This window comes from Protopterus annectens, chromosome 5.part0 (genome assembly GCF_019279795.1).
Source record: "Protopterus annectens isolate FY-2018-M chromosome 5.part0, PAN1.0, whole genome shotgun sequence".
Classification (NCBI taxonomy): Eukaryota; Metazoa; Chordata; order Ceratodontiformes; family Protopteridae; genus Protopterus; species Protopterus annectens.
The window spans coordinates 1,755,970,398-1,755,998,006 of NC_056735.1; positions in this window are offsets into that span (position 1 = coordinate 1,755,970,398).

The following is a 27,609-nucleotide window of genomic DNA, read 5'->3' on the forward strand; positions in this document are numbered from 1 at the left end:
TTATTTATGACAACTGCTAATTAGGAGCTTTGTTTGCTATGGATAGTTGGTTTGATCCAGAGTATGGGATGTTTCTGAGATAGGAATATATCCCTCCAGCATGTGCTGTTTATTGTGGTCAAAAGGTTTGGGTCCCTCGAGCGTGTAGCTCATAGAGATTGTGATCTGTTTACGTGCAGCATGTCCAACAGCTCTGGGTTTGACATAGCTTAGTATGTTAGGCAAAGGTCACCTCTGGGTAGGCAGTATGCGACACAGTGTAGTTGTGGGTTTGTGAGATGGTCTGCATAGGGCATCTGTTTGAGGCTGGTATTACTCTTTGTGAGGTATGTCTGTGTCATTTCCAGTTGCTGTAGATGTCTTGTGAGGTACATACCACATGGGGCATTGTACTCTATAATGGGCTTTATGTGTGATGAGTAGAAGGGAACACTGACCTATATTTCCCTGGATGACACACCTTTTGTGATGAGGTGTGCCAGATAGACAGATTACATGACTAGTGTGGCACTGTGATTATCAAAGGGGAGACTACTGTCCACCTGTGTCCCATGGTCTCTTATCACACTTTCGGTGTTAAGTAGACTACCACCTATGTGGTAGTTCATGGGTATGGAGGTTTTGCTAGAAGGTATACCAATGCAGTTTCAACATTGAGCTTGAGTCCATGGCTTTGTCACCAGGCATCTGTCACAGTAAATATGACCCTCTCTCTCTCTCTCTCTCTCTATATATATATATATATATATATATATATATATATATATATATATATATACACACACACACACACACACACACACACACACACACACACACACACACATAAATATAAACATCCATTGGTGTACATATAGAAATACATATAGCCACATATACGGCCCACCTTTCATGGTGGGAATATCAATTATGTGAAGGTTGTGAGGTATACTGTTATGTAATAATATTGCACAGTGTTGTGCGGAATGCACTGCAGGTGGTCTTAGTACATGTAGCTTTAGCAGGTCTCACTGGCTGCAACCCTGCAAACCTGACAATTCATAGCCACAGCGTTTAACCACCACATGTCATATACCAGCACTGTATGCTGTCTTGTTTGCCACACACTACAACCTACAAAGAGATATGCACATAACAACCTTCAACAACATATATGTGTAGTGCAGTATGTCCCTTGCTCTATGCACATGTACAGATGCTAATATATCTGACACAGACAGATCTCTCCATATGTGATGTGCCATACACACACAAGGTCCACACTGTTGTAAGTCCATGGACCTCACGGCTGACCTGTTGGGCCTTGCTGCAAAATGAATAGGAGTCACATGTGAGCACACGGCAATATTAGAGGGTGTATATATATATATATATATATATATATATATATATATATATATATATATATATATATATAGCTGCAAATGCTAGATTAGCATACTAGCCTGGTACAGCTGTTGCCAATGCTAAGCTACATGTTAATATGACTATCATGCATTTGTTACTCTGTCACATCCATGTTTATATAACTGTATGTGCTACTCCCCCAAACATCCATTGTACACACTACTGTACAGAACACAGATAACATGGATCAGATGTTTGACATTTAATGCTGAACTACATATGTCACAGTCATATCCCACTGCTCACAGCTACACAATGATTTCTCCATGGCAGTAGTTATGCAGAGCATCTGTGCATAGATATGTACTGCTGCCACATATGGATGATTCAAAGTATGTATAGTACTCTTCAAAAACATCTACTACATGCCAGTAAATACATATCTGTTACAAACCTTTCCTTTGTATGGGTTTGTATTTGTAAGTTCCGTGTGTGTAGTAATTTTTTTTTATTTATATCTAATTTTATATATATATATATATATATATATATATATATATATATATATATATATATATACATATATATATATATATATATACATATATATATATATATATTTTTTTTTGTTTATCTTGATTTTTTTTTTTTTGCTGTTGCTGTTGTTGTTGCTGGTGTCTGTCTGTCTGTGTCTCTGTGTGTCTCTCTCTCATTCTCGCTCTCTCTCTTTCCCTCTCTCTCTCCGTGGCTGCAATGAAATGATTGCATGTGGTGACAGCAAGTACAGCCTGCTTTTATAGGTATCTGCACATGTGCATGTGATGGCCTCTGCACCAATTGGTGGCCACCATTTGGTAATTGCATGCAGCCTGCTGTGTGGTAATTGCAGTACTCACTGTCATAGCAACCCAATGCTATAAATTGCTAGGTCAGGTAGGCATAGGCCTTTCAGCTTTCCAAAGTGGGGCCCATGCTTGTTTGCTGTGGACACCGTAGTGTAAGTCAGAAGGTTGGTATACTTCTTATATCTGAAGCTAGGGGTGTAGCCAGTGATTTGAATGTTGTACTCAGACCAGAATGTTGCCACTTCCAGTACACAGTTGACAGTGTAGAATTGTACTCACCCCTACAAATGCTAACACAAGATACATGTGAGTATTTAGTTTCTTTTCTTATACAATTAGCTGCCATACATACGTAGTTATTGAGATGTTTTCATTTGGCACATGAACTGTTTGGGAACTGCTATACTGTGGATATTAATGTACTCACTTCTGCACAATTTGTGCTTTTTATTTTGTTGACATTATCACAGGATGCTCATGAAAACTGGACAATTCCAGTACTGAGTATGCCTACCTACATCCTTGCTGGACCCTGAACACACAGGTATTTTGTATGTTTTGGTGGGGATTGTCCTGCTATGATACTGTGTGGGGGTTGTAAAGTGCTGCTGTTACATTATTTACTGCTAGAATGGCTGGTTCTGTTATCACAGTCATGTCATGCAATTCCACAACAACTGCTGTTAAAGTTCCACAGAACAGGTTTTGTGTTATGGCATTCCTATCTTTCCTTTACATTCACTCATTCTGTTGCATGATATATATATTTCAGCAACAACCTGCTATATATCTACTGTGGCTTAGTGGTACTTCATGGAGTTTAGTGTTTCCAAGGTCCCGGGTTTGAGACTGACAGTGGTGTTTTATTTTGCTGCTGAGCAGAACAAGGGCCCACACATACAGGTTGACTAAGGCACTTTTAAGCAGTTGTAAGTGGGTTTGCGCAGGTTTGCGTGACGCTTAGCAATACTTAGCTAAGTGCACACATGTGCACACTTGCGCAAACCCGCTAACTACTGCTTAAAACTGCTTACTCCCGCTAACCCCCACGCTAATTTCTTTTAAAGAAAAAAAATTGGGGAGATAGGAAAGTGGTGAAAAAGCGGTACAAAGAGGGTAATACAGTAGGGAAAACAGATAGGGATGTGTAGGATGGGTGTAGGGAAGGTTCATAACTGCCCATTTCTTTAACAGCAACAGCTGTGCATATACTAGGAATTTGGAGGGAAATTTAAAACCTTCAACCCCTGAGAGAGGGGTGAGGATAACAAAGTATGTTGTGCTGCCAATTAAATTTCAGTTTATCTGTCCAGTGGACATGTGTGCTAAATGGGCAGCTACATATGGGGTGTAATTTTTTGTGGGAGCAGATTGCCCATTTTTTTTTCAGGTGAGAGTGGAATGTGGGGTAGGGGAAGTGGGTATATTTGGGGAGGTAGGTTGGGGAGGTAAACAGACAAGACAAACAAGATGCATACAGGGGCGGAATATGACACATAGGGTGGGTGAACACCATTGATGGGGAAGGTTGTTTGGAAATCGCAAGCCCATGAGCCCACAGATGGCAACAGTGGAACTGAGATCCCCACCCATGGGCAGTCACCACTGCACCTTCACAGCCCAAGAGGGTGGCAGTGCTGGGGACTGCGTAGGAGGGGCAGGCTCAACCATGAGTCACACCACTCTCGCCTTGAGCTGGCGTAGAGGATCAGCGACTGAACGCTGGATCTCCCGACGCACCACAGCCTGAACCTTTCGGAGGGTGATAGGTGGCCCTCCTCTGGCCATTTTTGCACGAGGGGGGAGAGCCCCATCCCCTGCAGCGCTTCCACCCAAAGGTGGCACAGAGCCAATGGAGGAGGAGGTCCCAGGCTGGGCACCGGACCTGCTGGTGCCAGATGCCATCGCCAGCTGAGGTGGGACAGGTGGGTCCGCTGGGACTGGCCTTCCCATACATTCTATGTTTAGGAGGTTTATTGACAATATGGGTTGGTAACAGCCAAAAGCATTCCAAATTAGTTGTAACAGCATGCAGTAATATTCCCATTAACCCAACACACCAGAGTTCCAACAGTTGAACAGCAAGCATAACACATGCATATATAGAACAACAGAGGACATTCCAACAGCATGCAGGATTGATTGATGGCAACAGGCCATCAAGATTGTGGTATTTGAACAGGGCACATGCATCAAAGCAAATGTAGATATTTATAAACCAATAGGACATATGCCCCAACAAATGTTTTGAGGTTAGACATACCCATTGAGGTGTGGAATTGCACTGTTTATGCACATACAGTAGGGTGTAAAAAGATACCTCCATTAACATCTTATCTGTACTTATGGTTTACACTACATTCCTATTGACTGCAGGTGTATATCCCCTACATGTATTATTACACTAGCAAAGTCCATTACGTTGTGAAATGGGTTTGGCTAGTTCCTTATATACCTGACCTGTATCTGACATACAAACTGTCCAAGATGCAGATGTTACTGCTACGTATTTATATATATTTTTTATATTTATATATCTACATATCTGGATGTGTTCAGGTGACATTATCAGTTATATTTCTACAGCCCCCTACATTTCTAGCAGCACACTGACATTTCTATGGAACACATTAACAAGCTACTTGTGTGCCAGATTTACCTATGCATGCCAGCCATTAACCAACAGTTGAGGACTGTATATATGCTTCACAGCTACTGGCACTCCCTTCATCCACTTTATATGGGCCTGCCCAACTGTGGGTTGACAGCGCTTAATACAACAGTACTATTTATATAATGCAAGAGTACAACAACATTTCGAAGTAAGTGACACAGACACACTCCAGGAATTATACCTTTATTAATTACATTACACACTTTTCTAGACACTCTCTCATTTATTTGATATTACAGTGCATGCAGAAGACTTATTCAAGATGTATTATACCTATATTAATGGGTTACAGCACTCTTTTTCAGGCTCTCTCACTTATTTTATATATAACAGTAGGTTCATAGGTTCATAGGTAGGTACTAGGCTATTGGCCCTAGGGCCTATATAAGCTTAGCCAAAGGTACCCTGGCTTTCGCCACCCAAGAAAATTATTTTCCTGTGCCACTGTCGAGCAGAGCCACAGAAGTGATCCCTGGGGTGAATTTCCTATCTGCCATCCAATCATCAAGATTTTTCTTGAACTGTGCTAATGAGGAGCTTTGTTTGATACAGATAGGTAGTTTGTTCCAGAGTATGGGAAGTCTCTGGGACAGGAATCTATCCCCCCAGCATGTTCTGTTTATTGTGGTGATGAGGTTTAGGTCCCTAGAGCGTGTAGCTTGTAGGGATTGGGATTTCTTTAAGTGGAGCATGTCTAAAAGCTCTGGGTTTGACATAGCTTTGTGTGTTAGGCAGAGATCGCCTCTGAGTAGGCGATATGCAACGGAGTAAAGCTGCAGTTTTTTGAGACAGTCTGCATAGGGCATCTCTTTGAGGCCAGTAATCCTCTTTGTGAGGTATTTCTGTGGCCTTTCCAGTTGTTGTAGATGTCTTGTGAGGTACATACCAAAAAGGGCATTGTACTCTATAATGGGTCTAATGAGTGACGAGTAGAGGGGAACAATGACCTCTTTTTTCATGGATGAGAAATCTTTTGTGATGAGGTGTGCCACATAGAAGGATTTCCTGACTACTGTGGTGATATGATTATCAAAGGAGAGACTAATGTCCACCTGTGTCCCAAGGTCTCTTATCACACTTTCGGTGTTAAGTAGACTACCACCTATGTGGTAGTTCATGGGTACTGAGTTTTTACCAAAAGGAATGACAATGCACTTTTTGGCATTGAGCTTGAGGCCATGGCTTTGACACCAGGCATCTGTCTCAGCAAGGCCCTTTTGTAGGATGTCCACATCTTTTGGAGTTTTGATTATGGCTCCTAATTTGCAGTCATCTGCAAACTTCATTAGCCAAAGATCTTCTGTGTTGGCCTGTACTTCAGAGAAGTAGATACCAAACAGGAGAGGACCCAGGACTGAACCCTGTGGTACTCCACTTGTCACTGGTCTGAAACTGGATTTGGAGTCTGCTACTTTCACAGTGTGGGTTCTGTCAGTGAGCCAGTTGGCAACCCATCTTGTGACATAGGGATTTATACCTAGTTTAGTGTGTTTATCTATAATTCCAGAGTGGGGGATGGTGTTAAAAGCCTTGGCGAGATCTAGATAGGCTGTGTGAACCACCTTACCCTCATCTACGGCTTTGGTGACTGCTTCAAAGAAGTCTATCAGGTTTAGGAGACATGATCTGCCTTTTACAAACCCAAACTAGGTGGGGTCCTGAGTTTGGAGATTACCAATGTCATTGTTTATAAGTTACATGATGATACTTTCCATAGCCTTGCAGACCAGGCTCGTACAGGCAGTACATGCAGAGAAATTATTCAGGGCATTTCATGCCTTTATTATTGGGCTACAACACTTTTTTAAAAGGCTCTCTCACTTATTTTATATAACAATACATGCAGAATAATTACTAACCTGCCTGGTGGTGCAGCCTTAGCAGCCTATCTGCATAGGCTTGCTGATTCGCAGCACGGACACCTGCAGCTGTGAAATAAATGAAGGGATATTGAGACATACCTGTCCATTATATAGACTACAATAGCTATTCTTACATACTCTATTCCATGGCTACCTACTCAGTAGTGGGGCATTGTCATTTCCATGGGCCTCCTGTATCCATTGGTTCAGTTGGTCCTGCTTCCATCTCTTCAGGTCTGTATGGTGGTGTCTGACCTGCTCACCAGTCCGAGGGATGCCTGTGGCACTGGTGAGATCATGTGCTAGACAGCTCCAAGCTTCTGCTTTGTACTCCGTGCCTTGGAACTGGCCCTGCAGGAGTCTTGCATCATGATGATGGACAAGTAGCCAAACCATCAGTTTTGACTCCTCAATGCCCCACCGTTGCTCTCGAAAACTAGAGCCCTCTCCAGTACCGGCCATTCTGACTGCAGATGGGAGCTACAACCAGTTATGGCGATTATTCCCACCTATGGGGCTTAAATATGTCTCATTTCCCACACTTATTGGTGATTGGCCGGTTTTGAAAATGCTCAGCTGAGTGCACACCTGCTTAACACTAAGTAAACTTTCATTAATATGTATATGTATGTTGACAGTGCATGAACAGCAAAAGCTGTCATGGCTTAGTGGTTCTGTATTGTGATTATGACGCATAGTATCTTGGGTTCGAAGCCTATCATTGCTTTTTATTTTACTACTGGCCTGACCGGCTAGGAGGTGTGGCTATGTTTAGCTGACTTTGCTCTACTTTGCCCAATGTTGCTCTATGTTGCCCGACGTTGCCCGACGTTGCGTGTGCAGCTCCGCACAAACATGTTTTGTTTGCACGAGTTGGCGCTATGGGCAATTATTCTTAAATGTGCTTAATACTGGTAAACGTTGTTTAGCAATGCTTCACACTGCTTAAGATAGGTTACTTATGCATTCATTAGGATGCATGACCGTTTCACCTTCTTATATATATTTAAAATATCGTTCACTACTACATAGGCCATTTCAATGCATTTTAATAAAATTTAAAAGGTAAATGTCAGAAATTATTTTTATGCGCAGATTTCCTACTGAAAATGGAAATGGTGGGACTCAAACCGGGAATGTCGCCTCTTTGTGCGAAGGCTCTACCACTACGCTATTGCTATTTGGCTTAATTTGCATATAAGTAGTTTATTATCTTCTGCGATGTCTAAACTGCTTACTGTAGCTAAGCAATGGGCACACCTGTGCACACACGTGCAAATACGGGCAGCTATATCGGGAATAATAAAAAAAATTTGTTTTACATTTTATTTCATTTATACAGGGGTTTTGAATGTGGGGGAGTGTAGTGTTGGAGGTATACGCATTTGAGTGGACTCGCTCATATCTGCTGACATTTGCAGATTTAGGCACTTGTAGGGGCTTGGATATTTGGACTGCTCGGCAGTCTGACACGCCCCTGCACTCCTACATGGTCCGTGTTAGCCTTAGAGTTGAGTCAGCACGCCCTCATGAATATGCATAGTGTGCTGACGTCATACTCTTAGGCTGCTGTTTCCGTGTAAGACTTAGTTTGTCTTACACGGAGGATTACTGAATCCCCCCCATATAGTTTGCTGTTCTTATCATTGTCTTTTCAGAGCTCAGCCTTCCTGTCTCTGTTGGCTTGAAAGGTCCAAAGGGCTTGGAATTATACATGTCTTTTTAGTCAGCTCAGCCTGAAGTGATTAGCAGTTTGGGCACATGAACGTACCCTGAAGCTATGGAAGATGGCTAGCTATTTATAACCCATATAGCAAAGGCTTCTATAGCAGTGATCATTTCAACATCTACTTTTAGAGTAAGTTTACTTACACAACTGTAGTTTCCTCAGTCAACTTGATTGGAAAGAAGGCTGTAGTGTAGGAAAATATTACCAGCTATCTCTAGAAATTAATGTAGATCTGTGTGCCTGTATGTGTGTTTGTGTGTGTGTGTGTGTGTGTGTGTGTGTGTGTGTGTGTGTGTGTGTGTGTGTGTGTGTGTGTGTGTGTGTGTGTCTGTTTACTATATTGTATTTCAAGTACATTTACTGTTGGCAAGTAAGCAGTGGAAGACACTTAAACCTAGAAAGGTATTAAGGGAGCTATGCCAAAGAATCTGCTTTGTAGGCCTTTCAGTGTGAAGTCTGTTCTTTAGTGTGGACATTTTTGGCCCAAATTCAAGGCAGCAGTGCATAGAGTACATGTGTCCTGAATGCTCTTGAGGCCAGGCTGCACTTAGGGATTTGTTTAGGGATTCATTTGTGCACAATTTTTAATATTTTAATCTGTTTAGAATCAGTGGTCTGATTCAAAAGGCCATACTCCTGATGACAATCAAATTTTTATTTATTTATTTATTTTATTTTATTTTACTTTTGTTTACTGGGAATGTTCAATTGGCCATTGGCTCATTTTCAATGGAGGCCTGGGGAGAAAATCTCCAGAGCACAAAAACTCAGAAATTATTTTTACATAAAATTACATCATACAAAATTATACATAACATTCACATCAAACTACAAAAATTATAAACAGAGATAATGTTTAAACAATGAAAAGATATCTTTGAATATGAGCTGAACATTTACAACACAATACACATTTGGTAGAAATTAATTCTGAAAGCTTGATAGGGTAGAGAGGTCAAGGTGCAATTAAATATGAATCACTTGAGATATAGTTATAGAGAAAGAGGGGATACAAAACTTTAGAAAAGCAAGAAAGTATACTTATATAAATTGAAAGGAGGCCTAGTTAGGACATAGATAGAGACATGAGTGATTTAAATGATTAATTTGTGGGCAGTGATGCAATCCCAAGAGAGTCCCTTGAGAGATGACTTAGTGGTTAAGGTCTTCACCTTCCATGCGCAAGGTACAAGATTTGACCCTGACTACCAACCAATGCCTGTTTGGAGTTTGCTTGTTCTCTCTGTGTCTCAGTGGGGTTTCTTCCATGTCTGAAAAACATGCCGAGTGTTTCCATCTCAAACTCACCAATGAATGGAGCTGTGGGCAGCAGCACAGACTCTACATGGTGCTCTATAGGGGGAAGGGTTTTACAGACCAACTGCTTTGGGCATCTACTGTGGTGCACTGTATCCTCAAGCTAGGAGAACACGGATCACAGACTGCATACCGTGGCATGGCTAGCCACTCAACGATGTAAAATATGGTTCTAGGTGATTTGATCATGTTAACTAATGTCACCAAAAATGGGCATGAGTAGTTACTGGTGATAAGTGGGTTGAGGACCCGGCCTACTCTGACCCACTCCATGGACCCTTGCTAATGGTGAGAGGGGTATATGTGCCCCTATGGCTAGTGTGTGCTCGCCATAAAGCCCAACAGCCCTGGGTCAATAAGCTACTGGCTGGCTGATGTCTAGTTGCCCAGCCTGGGTTACCTGGGATATCTCTGTTGAGCGAAAGCTGGACGTAAAACCAACCAACCTGCCAGACATGAACATAAGAATTGCTACACTTAATGTAGGGTCACTGACAGGACACAGCTTGGAAGTGGATGACATGATGGTATGGAGGAGGCTAGACATCCTATGTATCCAAGAGATGAGATGGAAGGGCAATGCAGCAAAGCCACTTGGCTTGGGATTCAGACTCTACTACTCAGGTGGGGGGCATGCTAGAAATGGTGTAGGAATTGGGGTGAGAGAGAGGCTTCACAAAGCAGTGAGGGATATCATTAGAATTAATGACAGACTCATGGCAATCTGACTCCAGTGTAATGATAGGGCAGTAGTCATAATCTCAGCCTATGCCCCACATTAGGGTTGTAATATTGAGGAAAAGAGTGCATTCAAGCAGCAGTTGCAGGACCTACTAGATAAAGCAGGACAACATGAATTGGTGTCAATAATGGGTGACCTGAATGCACATATAGAAACAGACAGAACAGGATATGAGGACTGCCAAATGCACATATAGGAACAGACAGAACAGGATATGAAGACTGCCTTGGTCCACATGGGTGGGCCAACAGGAATAAAGAAAGAGAAGCCATTCTAGACTTCTGTCTGGCAAATAGCTTGATAGTAGCCAGCACATGGTTCAGAAAGAGAGACAATCACAAGTTCACGTACAAGAGTAGCCAACATGCAACTCAGGTAGACTTCTCCTAGTAAGGAAAAGGCACTGGGGTAGAATCCATGATTGCAAAGTCATCCCCAGTGAAACAGTTGGCCCACAGCATAAACCACTAGTTGCCACAATCAGCTGCAAGCAGTGGTCAGAGAATGCTCTAAGGTTAACAGAGACCAGGCTGAATACCTGGAAGATGACTGAAGAGAAAGTATAGCAGTTCAAGGAATTACTTAGGGTTCTGACACCCTAATAAGAGGAGGAAATAGGTAGAGTTGAAGAAGAGTGGCAGCCCCTAAAAACAGCATGTGCTAAGATTACAGAAAAGCTATGTGCCTGTGCCAGGTATGGAAATAAGGTACATAAGGAAAGCTGGTGGTGGAATGTAGAAGTCTAGGAAGTCATCAAAAGTAAGAAGGAGTACAGGAAGAAGTGGCAGATAGAAAAGACTGACCAGATTAGGAAGCACTACTGGTTGGCTAACAAAGATGTTAAGAAAGAAGTTGCAATAGCAAAGAATAGGTCATCAGAGGCACTCTATCAGCTTCTGGAAAGTGACTCAGTAAGTGGCACAAAGAAACTGTATCAGGTTGCAAGGCAAATACAGAAAGATAAAGAAGATAGTGAGACACCTTTCATAAGGGATGCCAGCAATAACCTGATCACCAGTCCACAGGACATCAAAGGCAGATGGAAGGAGTATTTCCAGCAACTTCTGAATGAAGAAAACCCCACAGAAGCTGTACTTCCCCAGAAACAGTTTACGATGAGAGAAGAAGGGGAGCCCACCCTAGAAGAAGTAAGAACAGCACTAAGGAAGATGAAGTCAGGGATAGCAGCAGGCTCAGGTGAGGTCACAGCAGATATGATAAAGATGCTGGGTGAGATGGGGAGAAATGGCTCCTAAGGGTACTAACAGCAGCGTGGAGTGAAAAGTGTATCCCAGATGACTGGAGAATAGGCATCTTCATGCCAGTGTACAAGAACAAAGAGGGCAGCCACAACTGTGGACAGTACAGAGGCATCAACCACATTGCATGAAAGTTCTGGAGAGGGTGATTGATAAATGGATATGCAGAGTAGTAGGATGTAAGATGGGAGATGAGCAGTTTGGATTCAGATTAGGATGCAGCACAATTGACCCGATGTTTGCATTGAGACAGATACTTGAGAAGAAGCTAGAGATGAGGAGATAGTCCAACTGGGCATTCCTAGACTTGGAGAAAGCATATGGCAAGGTCTCAAGAAAGCTGATCTGAGCAGTACTGTGGTGGTTTGAAGTCTCAGAAACATTGGTAGAATTAGTGCAGGCTATGGACAAGGACCCAGTGACTCAAGTATGAACAGTGTTCGGCCTCACAGAGGGGTTCCCAATGGGAGAGAGCGTACACCAGGGTTCAGCTTTGAGCCCACTGCTCTTCATACTGATGATGGACTACATTAGCAAACAGGTTGGAAGGGACAGATCAACAAAGCTGCTGTATGCAGACGATGTGGCAGTACAGGCAGACTCTGAGCTAGAACCTCAGCAAAGGATAGGAGAATGGAATGCAAATCTGAATGCACATGGGATGAAACTAAGCACAGATAAGACAGTGGTAATGGCAGCAAATTAGGGAAATCAGAATAAGCTGAGAATAGAGATAGATGGGAAGATAGTGGAACAGGTAAACAGCTTCAAGTATATGGGAGGGATGGTTGAGGAGAAGGGTAGTCTGAATGAAGAGGTGAAAGCTAGAATCAGAGGGGCTGCAGCCAACTGGCATAGAGTATCAGGTGTAGTTTATAACAGAAGAATGTCAAATAAGCTGAAAAGTAAAGTGTACAAGACAGTGGTGCGACCAGTACTACTGTATGGTACAGAAACCCGGGCAGTAAAGGTAGAAGACGAAGCTAGAGATGATGGAAATGAAGTGCCTGAGAAAGGTGTTAGGATGCACACTGTGGGACAGACGAAGAAATGAGGACATAAGAGCAGAAGTCAAAGTAGCAACAATTGCAGAAAAGATGAAAGAAAATTACGGTGGCTTGGGCACATATGTAGAAAAGCAGAAGACAATCTGGAGAGGAAGATTTGGGACAGACAGGAAGAAGGTAATTGGAAGTGAGGATGTCGAGCAAACAGGTGGATGGATTGTGTGAAAGAAGATCTGCAGCAGTCAGGCATGAGTGTTGAAGAAGGTAGGAGTGTGGCACTGAATCGAGAGAGATGGCGACATTTAACATGATTTCCCCGACCCCATGAAGAAAATGGGAAAAAGAGGGCTGATGATGATGAGTGATGCAGTCCCAAAGAATGTGGCACCCGTCCACCATGCATCCCACATTTTATATATCTATGACTATCTACCTACCAAAATAATATATATATATATATATATATATATATATATATATATATATATATATATATATATATACCATCATCATCATCAACCCCCTTTTTACCAATTTTCTACATGGCTCGGGGTGTAGTGTCAACTGTCACCATTTCTCTCTGTTCAATGTAACTCTCCTACCTTCTTCTATACTCATGTCTGACTGTTGCAGGTCTTCTCTCACAGAATCCATTCACCTGTTTGCTGGGTGCCTTCATTTCCTCTTGCCTTCTTCCTGCCTGTCCCAAATTGTTTTGTCTTCTGCTCTTCTGCACATGGGTCTGAACTACTGTAATCTGTTGCAATTGCAGCTATCTAGGCTTCTGCTCTTATGTCCTCATTTCTTCATATTTCCCACAGTGTGCATCCTACCACCCATCTCAGGCACTTTATCTCCATCACCTCTAGCTTCCTTAACTGCTCTGCCTTTACTGCCCAGGTTTCTGTACTGGTCACGCCACTGTTTAGTATACCTGACTTTTCAGACTCTTTAGCATACTTCTGTTTTACACTACATCTAACACTCTGTGCTGGTTGGCTGCAGCCTCTGATTCTAGCTTTGACCTCCTCATAGAGAATTTACTTCTCTTGAACCACCTCTTCCAGATGCTTGAAGCTGTTAACTTGCTCAGCTATTTCCCTATCTCAATCAGCATCTTCTTCTGATTACCCCAGTTTGCTGCTAGTACAATTGTCTTATCAGCACTCAGTTGTTTCATCCCATGTTCCTTCACTTTTGCACTCCATTCCCCTATTCTTTGCTGAAGTTTTTGCTCAGTGTCGGCCTGTAATGGCTCGTTATCAGTATACAGCAACTTTGTTGGTCTTTCTCCTCTGATCTATTTGCTAATGTAGTCCATCATCAGACTGATCAGCAGTGGGCTCAGAGCTGTTATAGACACACACACACACGTGTGTGTGTGTGTGTGTGTGTGTCTGTGTGCATACACACACACACACATATATATGTATGTGTAGTAATCCCACTGTATAAAATAATACTCCATCAGAAATTATATACTAACAGTCATTTTATTTATTGATTTATTGATTTATGTATGTATGCATGTATGTATGTATTTACTTATTTATTGATGTGTAACAATAGAATGAAATCAAGGGAGAGTGTGTGGAAAGTCTGAGACACGTGAGAAAAATAAAGTGTATAAGGAAAGATGAAGTGAAGAAAAAAGGTGTGGAAAGAAGAAGGGTGAAATGTTAACCGATTTGGCTTAGTTGGTAGTGCGTTTCTGTACAATTTGTATTATTTTCCCATTTGCTAAATGCTAATTAAAGTTTTACTATTCACTAGTATAATCTTGTCATGCATGCTGAATATAATGTTTATATATCAAATTGCTACAATGAAACTTTTTGAAATGTTTTTTTTTCAGATTAAATTCTGCAGAAACATAAATCAATAAATGAAATAATTCCTTATTTACACAAGCATTTCCCTTCAATATGTGAATCAGCTATGCTGGAAAGGTAACTTGTAAAGTTAGGTTTTTAAAGGAGTGATTAGCTGTGTATTTATATAATGGATTCATTTTTCCACCGACAGTACTTTGTCCAGTATTGCGCCATCCAGTTCCAGTAACAGCTGCTTCCACAGTTAATGCAAGACATACATGTTAACACCTACCTCTCAGCTGTTTGTCGCTGGCAAACACACAAGTAGGTTTGACAAAATTGTTTTAGGAAAACATGTGCTTAGTATCATACACAGTTGCTGTGACCTTTCTGGAAAATGTCCGTGACTCAGCATAATTTATAAACTTTAAAGATTCAAAAAGTTACAAAAATGTACTATTAATATTTTGTATCATTGTGTAAACAACATCTAGAATCATGCATTTAACCAATAAAAATAAATAGCAATTTGAAACCATAACATTTTTTCCACTTCTTTCTGTTTTACCTCTCTATCCCTGAAAATGAATATTTAACATGAAAACAATAAAAAATATATCTATTTTTTTTTGCCTTGACACAAGTACTTAACAGGAACATAAACACACATTATGTAGGTTCCAGTTTTGTAAAAGATAAATATCAAATGCAATGTCTACTTCATTAGTAAGGTAATGCACCAGCTGACAAAAATGTGTCCATTATCTGGAACACAAGTTGCATGAGTAACAGTATTAGGGTACATAACAAGAAATAAGATTTACTATTGTTTGAGAAGCAACAGCTTGTTTACCTACTTAATTAAACACATTAAATTAAACAAAGTATGGATTTGATTATATTAAACAGTGGGATTATGGTGATGAGGGCTAGAAATTAATTGAATCATTATACATATCAAACTGTAGCTGCTGCTTCCTGTTCGAGATATTTTTATTTTTTATTTTACATTTGTTTACTGGGGTGGTACACTGACCACAGCTGAATATTTGCAGGTGCTGTCCAAAATATCTATTTATTGTGGAATTGAATGTGTTTTTTGAGTGGATGGTTATGTAATTGGGTATAGTATTTAATGACTTGGTTTTTAATACAATGTATTTCCTGAAGAAGTTGTTTTTACAAAAGCAGATATTAAAGAGTACATTACACTAAAGCAATCTTTTCCTCCTTCTGTGCCTATTTGTAGTGATAAAGTTGTCCCTGTACCTTATGTTTTTGAGGTAAGGGCCTTAACCATCATGCCAGTCCCACAACCTTAATGAGAAATTAAAAACCCAAGTCTGGACTAGATAAATTACTCAATATTAAAGATATATGCCCAAATAATAAATTAACTATGTTAATCAAAACAATTTTGAATGAATAGCATGAAATGTATCTGGGATAATAGTATCTAAGAGATTATATTGCCAAATAGGGTATTTCTTTCTACAGCCATGGCTATAACCCTTGTAAGTTGCAAAGGGCATAATACACTATCATTAGATAAACAGCATTATCAAATACAAATATAAATAATAATTTTCTTAGAATTTACATTTGGAAACTGTGATGCACATAAATAATATACTTATGAAAACAGACAGGAAAACTGCGTTCAATGACTCGAATACATGTTGCCAGGATGCAATGTCACTTATTTCTAAATTCATGAATAGATATTGATAGGGACATTTCAATAAAAAATAAAAAAGTAAATAATAAATAAACATGAAAACAAAACAAAAAATGGCACTAGCTAATGTAAAAGTATCCTAGATGAACAATAACCTAGATTAAATAAAGTGAAGAAAGTGCATTCTTATCAAATGGTTAAAATCTGGCTTGTGCAATCAGCAGGATCTCAACAGCTGAGAGCAAAAATAAACTGTTCTTTAATTACATCTGAAAATTAAAATGGAACATTTGTAGATGTGATATGCTATGAATAAATAATGAAGTGATCACCCAGCAACAGGACACAGTGAAAGTAAATGCACTTGAAAGAACATACACTGTAAACAAAAACTTCACAATGAGTCAAGACAACATATGTCAGAGAGATAAAGATACAGAGGAAGCATCTCTTATATAAGAACAGCTTTCACAACTACTGCCATCATCAAAATTAGAAACTCATACTTTATTTTCTTCATCACTGCAAGAGCCTATACCCTTCCGCTGCATTCTACATTTTCTGGAGGAAAATAAAGTAATTAACAAATACATGTTTTATCAAAAATCTTCTTATCATCCCCGTTCCAGTTTTTTAGACACATTTTTATACTTTCTTTTCCTAACGAAATTTAATAATATTTTTGTTACTACATCTAATGCTGATACTTCAAAAACTTCCATGTAAAAAGACCCCCCAGTAGCTATTACATTCATAACCATCTCTTTCTCATATATTGCATTTAATCTGAATCAATCCAAGTAACACTGAAGTTTACTCACCAAAACTGTCAGCTGCTGCTTCACATCTGCATAAAGAGTGAGGTCATCTACATAACACAAAAGTGGAATATACATAAGTCAAAACATTCAAGTTTCTTTTTACATTTTCCTATAATGAAAAAGATGCATAACCTGAATTATAACACAGCTAATGGACACCCTTGTCAGATGCCTTTGCACATTGGCACATTTCTTCCTACATATCCATTTATAAATAATCTGATTATGAGATTTTATTTAACATACTAACTCAGGTACAAAAGATATAACCTGGAGGCATCTCCCCAGTGTCCTTAATACCATTGAATGGGTAAGGTTATCAGATGCTTTCTCCAGTTCCAAGATCCAGAGCTATCCCCTAGCATCAATCAATTCACACATTTGAATCAGATATTTTAACATCTACAACATTTTGTAAGCACCACTAACGTTTGTCAAATATTGCACATTGGGAAGTTGAAAAGGTGATGCTGATACTCCTAAGGCACATTGTATCATTAAAGACAAAAGCTTATACCCACTATTTAGTAATGCGGTGGGCATCCAATCAGTCAAATCAATAGGATCATTATCTTTAAAGGTGATTTCTAAAACTGTCTTATTATTTACCAATAAGCATTTTGTGACCCCCCCCAAAAAAAAAAAATCCATTAAAATTAGCATACATATGTTCAACAGCTTGTCTGCCAAACTTTTAAAGTACTCATATTGAATTGCACTTTTATCTGGTGTAGAATATTATGGGTCCCACTAAAACTTAATCACAGTTATAATTAAATTAAAGCTTTATCCAAAATTTTATATTCAGTAGTAACTGCTTTCATAAAAGCCAATCAACCTTCTCATCTCTTATCTGTCATTGCCCATAAACTTGATTTTAGGAAATCCCTTAAAAATTATAACACCCATGATAATACGCTGGGCCTATGAACCAAAACCCAAACCACCTACATGTCAAGTAAGTTTCTACTGTTCAGCATAGGTATGCTGCATATATCTTATTACAGTACAGCACAGCATTTTTAAAAAGGCTTATAGCATTTCAGTTTTTTTAAAAAACACATGAAGTTTTAATTTCAAGAGCAAAAAGGGAAAACTGCCTAAACAAATGGCAACAGATTGGATTACTGTTTTATTTATGGCATACACACTGAATATCCTTACCAAACAAGTATTTCATTGTTTTGTCCTTGCTGGTCCAGAAACCTAGGAGTACTGCATCCCAGTGAAGGGTTTCCTCTCAGACTGGATTCCTTGGACAATTTGATATTTGCTGTAATAAATATATATCAATATTCTGCTTTCTTTACCAGATAAAATACCTTGACTCTTTATAGTCAATATCATACAGTTTACATTTAGTGGTATCAGTTTTGTCAAATGTTGCTTTGTCCCTGTATCTGGTCATATGCCACATTTTTAAGTTTCCTATGGTTGCACGAGTCATCTTTTACTGCCTTCATCTTCACTGCCTTCTTCATCAGATATGGTTAAAATTGCATATTTATTTTATTGACTCATCTCTTATTCATGAACCTACTCAGTTGCTCTTTCTTGATAAGGGGAACCCAGAAGGGAATAATTTAAATCAGAAACCTTTGAGGGAAAACCATCTGTTTTTAACATTACCATTATAAATCTCAGATTTGTCATTTCCTTTGCAATTTGCACAGAGTACCACAGAATTCCTTACTGTGCTCCTCTTCACTATATTCCTTCCAATGCAGCTGCAAATGCTTTTTTAAATGTTTAATTTACTATAAAATGTATTGGGGAATCCAGCATATTTAATAAACTTTGATTATAATCCACAAATATCCAGTCATCCCCAGTCTAAATCTGCAGTCTGGCATACAGTACACGGAAACTGAAACACTTGTCTTACACTCACTTCTAGCAACATGTTATCAAATTCATATCCTACCACATTTGTTTAACTGTACATTATATTCAGAAGAAGGCACAACCATTTTCCATTTTCCAAATTTAGATAAAATAAGCTATGAAGTTTTCTATCATGAAGAAGCTCTGAAGTGCAATGAACTAACACCTTAATCATAAAAATGTTATTGCCCAATGGTTGAAAAATATTGTCACAAAATAAATTCCTTTCCATGGGGGGGGGGGGGAGTCTATCCATATGGATTGTAAAAAATATGACACAGATCAAAGTCTGCATTATTCTTTATCATTTGAGTATTGATCTTTTCCTGGATGCATGCTGACACATATCATTTTTTCCTTCCAGTTTTATGTGAATGTTTTTGAAATATTAGACTTCTTGAAATTATAAATTTCTTTGTCTGTACTTGTAGCTTGAATAAGAGAGCCCTCACCCATTGACAGCCTCAAGGTAAGGTACTGATCACCATAAAAAAACATCTTTATCAGCAAAATCATTTTCTTTTCATTTTCAATTCATTTCAAAGTTGTATAGCCTCTTAGAGGTTCTTAGTTGTTTACTAAGCTAACAACCACAAGGGCCTTTTTTAAGCCTAGCCATACATCCCAAATCTCTGACAAGTTATGATACCCTTGATAAGTGTAAGCATCGGCCAGGGAGATGAACCATTTACAGGTTACCTGTGTCCATTAGAGATATAGGTGCCAAACCAGGGATGGATTTCTGTTTTCCTATCCAATTGTCCAGGTTGCACTTGAACTGGGTTAGGTAGGAACTCTGCTTCACTTGGATGAGGACCTGACCATAGATGGGGTAGTCTCTGGGATACATACCTATCTCTCCAGTAGGTCCTGTTTATATCTCAGGCAAGGTTTAAGTCTTTAGAATGGGTAATTCTGGTGCTGTTTGTTTTGTGGATATGCAGGAGGTCCATCAGAGTGGGATCTGACAATACTCTGCATGTCAGACATAGATCTCCCTTTAAAAGCCTGTAGGAGACAGAATACAGGAAGAGGGCCTTGAGGCAGTCTGCATAGGACATTTTACTTACGTCCTGTATTCTTTTAGTGAGGAACCTCTGTGGACATTCCAAGTGTTGGATATGCCTGGTTAGGTACATACCAAAGGGGGCATTGTACTCAATGATAGGTCTGTTGAATGTCAAATACAGTGGAACAATGACTTCCTTGGACTTAGATGCCATACCTTTGTTTATAAGTTGCTCAACATAGAATGATTTCCTCACCACTGTAGACACATGATGGTCAAAGACTAGATTACTATCTATGTGTGTCTCTAAGTCCCTGACTACTGGGTCAACTCTAATCATCTGCAAATTTAGTCAGCAAGAGACCACTGACATTGGCCTTGACTTCTGAAAAGTAAATGCCAAAAAGGATCGGTCCAAGGACTGATTCCTGAAGAACTCCACCTGTGACTAGCCTCTTTGTAGGGGTGGACTCCCAAATTTTAACTTCCTGGGTCCTGTATGCGAGCCAGTTGACTATCCACTGGGTGACATATGGGTTTGTACCAAACCTCCTGAGTTTGTCAACAATACCCGATTGGGGTACTGTGTCAAATGCTTTGTCCAGGTCCAGGTAGGCAGTATGAATGATTTTGCCCTCATTCATTGCTTTGCTGACCTTATTAAATAAGTCCACCAGGTTGAATAGGCATGATATGCCCTTGACAAAGGGAGGTTTACTATATCTCTATTGATCATCTCCAAGATAATTCTTTCCATGGCTTTACATATAAGACTATTGAGGCTTATGGGTCTGTAGTTTCTAGGGTCTGTAGATGGCCCACCATTGTGCAGAGGGATGCCTGTTGCCTTTCTCCATTCATGAGGCACAAAGCCTGTTTGGAGGCTACAGTTAAATAGTAATTCCAGAAGCCCTGATAGGTCAGTTGCATGCTATTTAGAATGCATCCTGGGATATTGTCTGGGCCCATAGATACAGTGCTCTTGGTCTTGGAGAGAATATCAAGAACCTGTTCCTTAGTGAGTGTAGGAGGAGTTATATTTCATGATATTTCCAGAGAGAAGATTGAGAGGGAGAGAGGGGTAAAGTTGAAGTTGAATTTATCAGCCATGAGGTTTGCTATATCTTCTTGCTCAGTATAGGTGGATCCATTTACAATGAGTTCTGCACACAATTCTGTATTGCCTTTGAGATTGTGGATATAGTTAAAGAATGTTTTGTGGTTGTCCTTGGCCTGGGAGACCAAACTTACCTCAAATTTGGTTTTAACAGACTTTATTTTTCCTCTGAGTTGTTTGTTTAGTTTGGTGAGTGTGCTTTTATCCTGCTGGGTGCTGCACCTCCTAATTTGTGCCATGATTTTCTTCCTCCTGTTATACAGATTATTGATTTTGGGATTTCACCAGGGTGGCTTGTTTTTTGAGTTACTTCTGTACTTCTTTCTGGTGGGTACAGCTGCCTCTATGCAGCTATTAATATGCTTGTACAGGGTTTCTATGAACAGTTCTCCATAGGCAGCAGTGTTTACATGGTTTATGGGGGCTTGAAATTCTGCCAGGTTCTCACTTAATAGCATGAAGTTAGCCTTAGAATAGTTCTTGAATATTCCAGGTTTAGCTGGGGGTGCAGGTTTTATTTTTACTTTAAAGGAGATCATTTTGTGGTCTGACCTTACCAGGGAAGGCATTACAGTAGGGGGTGTGCAGCAGTATCCCATATTAGTGAGGACCAGATCCAGTGTGGTTGCTCCCATGGTTGGTGTATTGACTATCTAGCCCAGGGAGTTTGTCAAGGAAATCTCTGTGCATGTAGGTTTGGTGTCATTAATTACCACACTATTCGCAGTTAATAGTGTGGTAATTAAAGGCACCCATGAATATGGTATTGGGTTGGATGGTTAGTGTTTCCAATAAGTTTAAATACATGGTATGGGTACATGGTATAGGTTTCCTGGGTCATAGAGGGGGACCTATAGCATGCAAGGAAGTTGTATTGGATTTTACCTATGATGATTTGAACATGGAGCAGCTCAAGTGCATTGTCCTGTTTGACCAGCCTTAAAATATATTGATTTTTGATGTAAATAGAGACTCCTCCACCTAAGTAGCTGGCCTACATGTGTGGAAGGCATTATAACCTTGCACTATTGGTGTGCTCTCCACACACTCTAGAAAAACATTATCCATATCCAGCATTTCCTGAATGTTTAACACTGCTAGTCTGACATTTAATACTTGAGTTGAACAAATGTAAAAACTCAAAAACAGTGTTTTTGCAGGGGGCAATCTGTCTGCACTTCCAACCTCTCTACTAATTATATACACCAATGCCAATATTGCACAACAGTGGGGAAAAGGATATATTTTCTGATCTGCACTGTATCACGATCTCAGGACAATTCACTGTTTAAGTGAATAGAGATACGTTTGACTTTTTAAATAGTCAGTCATATGAGTTCAATCATATGAAATTTGACTATTGAAAAGTTGATCAAGTAACCTAGATCCATCTTAATTTGGGTGTATGATTGTTAAGAGGGGTTTGTTTGTTCAGAGGTTGCTAAAAAGTTATGTAGGGGAGTATATTAGTTAGGGAATCTATGTATATAAGAGACATGGGGGGGCAGCCCAAGGATGAATTTATGATTATGCATCCAATGTTAGTTAGGGAATGGTTACTGTCAGCTTTTGTCTATAACGGACATGGGAGCCAGCCTAGGGGAAACATTTATCATTTCCCATCCAATGGTTGAAAACTACATTTAAAAAGGATTAGGGATGGAGTCTGCTTCACATGGATGTGGAGCCTATTCTAGAGTATGGGGATCCCTTGAGTCACATATCTGTCTCACCAGAATTTTATATTTATGTTGCAAGCAAAGTTCAAATCCCTGGATCTACTTTTTCTGATACTGCTCATTTTGCAGATATGCAAAAGCCCCATCAAGACTGGATCTAAGGATGTTTTATATGCCAAACACAGATTGCCACCCAACAGCCTGTAGGAGACTGGGTATAGAGACAGGGCTCTAATATGACCAGTATAGGACACTGTGATAATATCCTGGATTTTCTTTGTCATAGGATCATAGGAGGATACTAGGCTATTGGCCCTGAGGCCCTTACAAGTCTAGCCAAGAATTTAGCCCACGTTTGGACAAGCCAGCACCCAATGCCCCTGTCCAGCTGGGACACAGGTAGAATCCAGCAGTGTATTTTCTGTTCCCCATCCAGTTATCCAGGTTGTGTTTAAAAAGGATTAATGAATGCTTGAAATGAAGAGGGAGTCTCTTTTACAGTAGGGGGAGTCTCTGAGACACAAATGTGTCCCCCAAACAAAGTCCTACTGAAGTCACAGACCAGGTTGAGGTCATGTGTGTGGGTTACTTGAGTGGAGCTTAACTTATAGATATGCAGCAGTCCCATCAAGGTGGGGTTTGAGGTTGCTTTGTATGCCAGACTGGGGTCACCTCTGAGGAGTCTGTATGAGACTGAATAGAGGGACAGGGCTTTTAGCCTATCTGTGTAAGGCAGATGTTTGAGGCCCTGGATTCTCATGGCGAGAAACCTCCATGGTCTCTCCAGCTGCTGCATGAGCTTTGTGGAGTACATACCAAAAGGGGCATTGTATTCAATAATAGGTGTTATAATGGAATAATACAGGGATGTTATGACCTCCTTGTTCCTTGATGAGTACCCTTACTAATGAAGTGGGCCATGTAGAAAGTTTTCCATACAATGGAGACAATATGCTGGTCAAAAGTCAGTTTTCTATCAACCCGGGTGCCCAAGTCCCTCATGACTGATTGCATGGTTAGGACCTTGTTATTAATGTGATAATTTGGGGGGATCTCACTTTCCCCAAAGGGGATGATGATGCATTTTTTGGCATTCAGTTTGAGGCCAAGTTTCTAGCACCAGTCATTTCTTTGGGTGAGACCTTGGAGGATGTCCACATCACTAGGAGAATTGATGACAGTGCCCAGCTTGCAGTCAACCGCATACCACTGGTTTTCGCCTGCACCTCAGAAAAGTATATCCCAAACAACAGATACTACAAGACTGATTCCTGAGTATACTGCTCATTATGGGTCTACTGTTTGCGGTGGCTTCCCCTGTTTTGACTAGGTGGGTTCTATCAGTGAGCCAGTTTGATAACCATCTGGTAACAAATGGATTGATGCCTTGTTGAGAGAGTTTATCTATTATATCCAAGTGGGGAATAGTATTGAAGGCTTTGGCCAGGTCAAGGTAGGTGGTATACACTGTATTCCCCTCATCCTTTAGTGAGTGTCACAAAGAAGTCACCCAAATTTAACAGGCATGACCTTCCCTTGATGAAACCAAACTGTGTGAGATTGAGTGCTTGGGGGCTGCCAGTGTTCATGTTAATGAAGGCCATGATAATCCGTTCCATGGTCTTGCAGATCAGGTTACTTAGGCTGATGGGTTTATAATTTCCGAGATTGGTGGACGTTCCACCTTTGTGCAAAGGGATGACATTGGATGTCCTCCACTTTGGCTGGGATAAGGCTGGTACTCAGGTTTTGTTGAATAGGGTGCCTAATGGTGCTGCAAGTTCCTGCCTGAGTTCATGTAGGATGCAACCTGGTGTGTTACTGGGTCCTATGGAGGCTATATTTTTTGCCTTTGAGAGGGCAGTGATGACTTGCTACCTAGAGATATGGGGAGGGGGACAGGTGCTGGGAATGTCCTGATTTTCTGATGGGGGACAGAGGGGCGAAGTTTTCACTGAACCTGTCTGCCAGCAGGTTGGCTATATCTATGAGATTTAAGAGCCTTTGCCAGAAGACTTAAGCTCAAGAGAGACAAATGCAGGCCCTCTCTGGCAAAGCATTGTGGTTTGGTGATCTTGTCTTCCCAGGCTGTCAGATACTGGATCCCCTTGAAATAACACCTGAAACTAAGACAATTTTTAAAGTCAATCATTTTCTCTTTGCTGAGGAAACTCTGTAGGCATTCCAGCTGCTGCATATGCCTAGTCAGGTACATGCCAATGGGGGCTTTGTACTTAATGATGGGTGTGATAAGGGATGAATAAAGTGGTACTATAACTTCTTTTGGACTTGGTTACCCTACTCTTACTTGTAAGTGGTTTGCATAGAATGATTTTCTTATTAACCTAGTTACATGTTGACCAAAGTCCAGATTACTATCATAGGGATGTCTTTTCAATAGAGTAATTTGCCAGAATAGACATTTTCCCAAATTATGCACTTCTTTGCATTGAGATTTAATCCATGGCTTTGGCACCATTTGTCTGTGTTTGACCCTCTAGCAGGATGTTAGTGTCAAGGAGAGAATTTTTGCAGTCATCTGTGAACTTGGTGAGCTAGAGACCCTTGTCATTAGCCTTGACCTCTGAGAAGTAAATGCCAAGCAGGAGTGGGGCCCAGCATGGAGCCTTTAGGTACTCCACTGGTGACCTGCCTCTTGATGGTAGTGGTCTCACCACTCCTAACTACCTGGGTCCTACTGGTGAGCCAACTGGCAATTCAGAGAGATGTATAGATATTTATGCATTGTTCAGGAGGGAGTTTGTCCAGTCTAGGTGGTAGTATGCACCATTTTCACTTCATCCATTGCCTTAGTTACATTCTCAAAGAAGTCTACCAGGTTAAGTAGGCATGACCTTCCTTTGACAAAACCAGACTGGGATGGGTCCAGTGTTTGTAGGCTGCCAATGTATTTTTTGATCATTGCCATGATAATTCATGCTATGGTTTTGTACAGTAGACTAGTCAGATTAATGGTCCATAGTTTCAGGCGTCAGTTGATGGTCCACCTCTATGAAGTGGCATAATTGTTGTCATCCTCCATTCACTTAGTACATAGCCTGTTTTGAAGCTATAGTTGAAAAGTTACTCAAGTTGGCCTGATAAGTCATGTTTCAGGCTATTTTGCAGGCAACCTGGGATACTGTCAGGTACTGTCAGGCCCCACTGAGACTGTGTTTTTAGCCTTAGTAAGTACTGCTATGACCTGCTCCCTGCTAATAGTTGGAGGGAGGGGTTATGATGGTAGGGATTTCGAAAGGGGTAGCAGGACAGAGTGGGGAGTAATTTTGAGCTGAATTTTTTCGGCTAGTAGATTCGCTATGTCACTCTGCTCAGTGAAGGTGGTACCATTTACTACCAGTTCTGCTCACTGTTGTGTGTAACCTATGAGGATTCATACACAGCTGTAAAAGGCCTTTATTTATTATTTATTTTTACATTTGTTAACTGGGTTAGTCTGTCTGGGTTCTTAGAAGCCCTTTTTCAGCAGAGACCCGAGGAGAAAAGCTCCCAAAAAAAGTTTAAGTAAACAAATAGTAAGAACAAAGATAAACACAGATCGCATTTTAAGTATACATACTTCTGAAGTAATTGCATAGCATGCAATAAAGGAATATATAGAATGGATAGGAATACAATACAATACATATATGGAAATTTTCATGTAGTATGGTAAGAAACTAAGCAGAAATATGGTACGACTAAGGTCAATACATTGGTGTCTTTAGCCTGAGAAGCTTTCTTGACCTTGTAACTGACCTTATTGAATTTAATTAGTCCATTTAGTTTCCTGTTTAATTTTATTAGTGAGCTCTTGTCATTATGAAAGTTGCTCTTTCTGACTTTGGCCATATCTGTTTTCCTTTTGTTATATACCCTCTTAAGATTAAGATTCTACCAGTGTGGATTGTTTTTAAGATTTGTTTTTGGATTTCTTCTGTAAGTGCAGCAGACTCCATGCAGCCATTTACATGTTTGTAGAGTATTTCTGTGAGAATTCTCCATCGGCTGTTGCAAACTCTGGAGTGGGCGGGGCATTGAATTTTCACAAAGTGTTGCCTGACACGATATAGTTTGCTTTAGAATAGTTCCTAACTGTAACTGGTTTGGCTGTGTTTTTCAAGCTGATTTTTATTTTGAGTGAGACAGTTTTGTGATCTGACCTCAGCAGTGAGGATGTGACATCTGGGTGGGTGGGCAACACTCTCCCATACTTGTGAGAAGAAGGTCCAGTATGTTTGAACCTCTAGTAGAAGTGTGCACTAACTGATCAAGGGCATTTGTGTTAATAAAGTCCAGGAAAACATTATGTCTGCAAGTTGGAGGCAGTGCATGTTTCCAAGTCTATACAGAGGTAGTTAAAGTCTCCCATAAATAGAATCTTTAGTTGGATGGACTGCCTCCAGTAGGTCTATATAAGAGTTGTGGGATTCCTGAGTCATAGATGGTGACCTATAGCTTGCTAAGATATGGTATGGGACTCTATCTAAGGTGCTTTGTGCATGGATTAACTCCAGGGTATCATCCTGTTGAACTATCCTTGAGGTATACTTGTTGCTAATGTAGAACAAGAAACCTCCACCTTTAGTCCCTCTCTGTGTGGGTGATTATCTAAATGTGTGGAAGGCACTGTAACCTTCCACTGCCAGAGTACCTTCTGTAGCTTTAAACAATGTCTTGGTAATGGCACCAATGTCTGTTTTCTCCAGAGTGAGGAGAGCTTGTAGGGTGTGGAAATTGTTGTTAAGGTTCCTAGGATTAAGCAGTAAACCCTTTAGGTTCCTTTAGATTTTATTTGCCATGTCTGTAGGTTTGTCACTTTGTT